The sequence below is a fragment of the Anomaloglossus baeobatrachus genome, chromosome 1, assembly GCF_048569485.1.
Source record: "Anomaloglossus baeobatrachus isolate aAnoBae1 chromosome 1, aAnoBae1.hap1, whole genome shotgun sequence".
NCBI classification, from domain to species: Eukaryota; Metazoa; Chordata; class Amphibia; order Anura; family Aromobatidae; genus Anomaloglossus; species Anomaloglossus baeobatrachus.
The window spans coordinates 254612971-254617022 of NC_134353.1; positions in this window are offsets into that span (position 1 = coordinate 254612971).

The following is a 4052-nucleotide window of genomic DNA, read 5'->3' on the forward strand; positions in this document are numbered from 1 at the left end:
GTAAATTGTCAGATTGCCTGAAGCTACTCCCTAACCTAGGGTTCACGTACCCCGTCATGCCCTGGTCACAGCCAGGTGATAGTACAAGGCCACCGGCTGTCCTCCTCGACACTTCCGCGCCCCTTGTCATGATCACCTGAGACCGGGGGTCCAGCTCCTACTAGGCCCAGACCACCGTCTGCTACCTAGTTGCTTCCAAGGAGCCCGGCTCTTGATGTCCTCTCTCCTACACTTCCTACACTTCACTGACTTACTCCTGACACTCCTGACCTTCACTTAACCAACTGTGGTGTTGGTTAAGAGAAGTGGGAGAACCTATTCCACTCAGGCCGTACCTAGGATTTTATTATCTGTTGTAGGCAACACCATATAGTTGGGAACCCATAACCAACGAGGAGGTGGATATTGCACAGAAGGGCAGATTGCACAATACCCTGTGACGACCTGATAGTCCAGGGGCGTCACATTAGCATAGGGACAAAGCTGAGGGTTTGGCATTCTTCTGATTGATATGATGGAATGCCCGCCCGCCCTGCTGTACTGATTAGCATGGCACATAGAAGAGGGTCAGGCAATCTCCTGATTGATATGATTGCATGCCCACCTACCTACTGTGCGTGTCACATTATGCCATATACAGTATATATCATTGCTACATAAATTGCTACAAACTGGAGATGGAAATGTGCTTTAGCTAATGGAAGACACCACTGCTTGCAATCCATCTCGGCATCTCTGTTACTAGAAATGGACTGTGCCCACCGAAAGGCAGTGAGTAGCATACTAAGAACTGTATAGACCATAGACATACTGTACATTTTGAAAAATTGTTTTGATATTTTTTCCTTTTTGGTTTGTTTGTTTCTAATGGTTTCCATATGAATTAAATTGTACAGATGCAATTTATCATTCGTGTACTTTACATAGTTAATTTTTGTATCATACCAACTATCCATGTATAAAATTGTGATGTTTTGTGTTCTCACAGTGCACCTTTTTTTTATAAAATTGAATGGGTTGTTCTTTGAGATACCTACTCCCTACTGTATATATACTGAGCTATGTACACCTTCTTTTATATGTGATTTTCCTGAGGAAGGAGAGGGTTCTCTCTGAAACGCGTAGCAATAAATCACTATTGACCTACTCCTGGATATATTCTGACTACGGCAGCGCGGCAATCATTCCAATTCTTCTTCAACTGGGGTTTTCTGTTACATTCATGGGGCTGCTGCAGCCATCAGTTTGGTCATTTCCAGTTGGTTGTGACTCACACAACCTGACAAGGTGAGCATTTCCAACATTTGTTTAATCATCTTTAATGGATAAAACCCTAGATTTTTCCTCCAGCTCGCTGCATCAGTTCACAGGAGGTCACACCTGGGTTCCCACAGTGTTACCTCAGGTGATCTGACTGCCGGACTGTCGAACTGTGGGATACGACCATGAACCACAATCCAACAGTCTGGCAGTCAGGTCACCTGAGGTCACACTGGGGTTCCCCCGCTGCCCTCAGTGAAAGTGCTGCTGGATTGTCGGACTGCTGGACACAGCTGTGTCCCACAATCTGACAATAAAGCAGTGGCTTCAACTTTTACTGAGGACAGCGGGGGAGCCTCCAGTATGACCTGAGGTTACCTGACTGCCAGACTGTCAGATGGCAAGTCACGGCTGTGTCACACAGTCTGACAATCCTGCAGTCAGGTTGTCTGAAGTCAAACCATGGGAACCTGGATTATGACCTCCGGTGAACTGAGTGACGTCAAATGCTCACAGCTGTCAGTGATTCCAGGAACTTGCAGAGAGTAGGCATGTTTTCAATCTCTGCAGCCTCTGGATGTAGCAGAGCTGAGGATAATCTTGGGATATTGTATGGATTATGCAGGATCTGCAAAGGTCTTTTTGTGGTTAATAAACAGGTGAAAGAGGATGTGTTTATTTTTTTTTTTCACATAAAGGATTTTTTCAGTTTTCGTGCATTACGTTCTTTTCACTTACAAGATTAGTAATGGCATTGTCGCATAGATGCTTCCCATTAGTAATCCAGGGCTTGATGGCAGCTGTAATTTTTTGACAAATCACAACTATCATTAAACCCCTTATATTACCCAAATTGCCACCGCACCAAGACAATTGTGATGAGCCAGATAAAGCATCAGGATTGGCAGATCTCAAGTAACATGCCAATTCTGAGCCACTGTGGGTTGTCATTTTTAGGTTGGGGGGCCAATATCCACGGCTCATCCCATCCTGATAATATCAGCCTCCACCTGTCTGCTTTATTATGGCTGGTTATCAAACATGGGGGGAACCTACATCTTTTTTAAAAATTATTTATTTAAATATTAAAAAAAAATGCCGTAAGACCTCCTTTATTTTGATATCCAACCACGGTAAAGCTCACAGGTGGGGGCTGGAGCCTGTCTGTTTTACTCTTGCTGGCTATCAAAATATGGCGGGAGACTGCACTATTTTTTTATTATTTCTTTACACTACCATACAGCAAACTGACTGCAACCAATCACATACGTGGACACAGGGTGGGGGCGTGTATAGCAGTCTGTAAACAATCACAGACATTGGCACAGAGGGTGAGCAGGGAAGCAGTGAATATTGATGAACTTCAATTAGCGGGCCTGGAAAAGAGTCTGACTGCAGTGTGATCCTATGGGAAACAAGGTATGTATAATTATCCTGCTCTTACGATCATTTAACTTCCCTTTGTAGCCCCCTAGCGCTTATGTGACGCCCTGGACTAGCCAGGTAGTCACATACATACCAACACACACACCCCCAACCTAGGCAGTTACAACAGTCAGACAAAAAACCCTTGTTGCCTCCCTCCAGAGTCTGATGTCCACACCAGGTGGGGCGAAGCCAGGTGGTTGGCCCCACCCACCGAGGAGTTCACAGGCCTGGAGGCGGGAAAAGGAGCAGATTTGTTCAGGAGGTGAAAGTGAGAGGTCACAAACTGCGTGTGCCTGGGTAGGAGCCCAGGCCCTGACAGCAAGGTTGGCAGACTGTGGTGGCTGTCTGCAGGAGTTGATGGAGCTCCGCAGAGCCGTAAGGACCGGGGTCGGGCGTCGGCCCTCTGGTACCGGACTGGGGAACGGAGTGAAGCTAAGCCCACAGGCAGGGCCATCGGACCCCGACCAGGCTTGGAGCCACCGTCAATAGTCAAATCCGAATGTGACAGGAACCCTAGGGGTTTCCCAACTACCAAGTCCCGATTGAAGGCAACCGTCCACCCAGAGAGGATATACAGCCACCGCCACAGGCTAGAAATCCAAGGGCCAGCGCCTGCAAGCAAAACAGGCTCCTACGGCACCTATACGCCGGGGAGCGGACTACCGGTGGGCAACCACAGGAGTCAAGAACATTCAAAAGGTGCAGGGAAAGACAGCCACCATCAGCCGTCCGGGGAGAGCACAACAAGAACACTGCAGCCGGCTGCAGGACCCGTCCATCCGGCCATTTTGGTTTACCTACGACTCTGTCAGTGATTGTCTGAGTGAGTACACCAGTGCCGTCCGGCACCGCGCCGCGCAGTCCCTGCACCCCAGCCATCCGGCCTCCCTGTTACACCATCGGGCCCCGGGATCCCCAACCCATGCCCGTGGAGCTGCACCCTACCATCTCTCCCGGGATCCCCATTATCAGCAGCGGTGGTGCCATCATCACCACGTCCCGTGGGTGGCGTCACGAACAATCTCCCTAACCAAACCATCCCCATTTCACTCATGGGTGAGGAGCGCTGCTCGAGCCACCGAGCAGCAGCAGCAGAAGCCCCAGACCCGAGCGTGGCGAACGCGTCCCCTGCGCCCGCGACACTTACTACAGCCATTTTACAGCCCATAACTTCTCGTCCCCATTGACTTGTATGGGGTTCGATGCCTGGGGTCAAGTTCGACTGCTGAACCTGATTTTTTTTTTAGTCTGTGTTGATTCGGCGAATCCGAATATCCATGTTTTTGCTCAACACTGTACACAAACACTACAGCAGAGAATAGCAATTTATTCTTTCTTTGAGATAAAGCATTTTTTTAAAAACA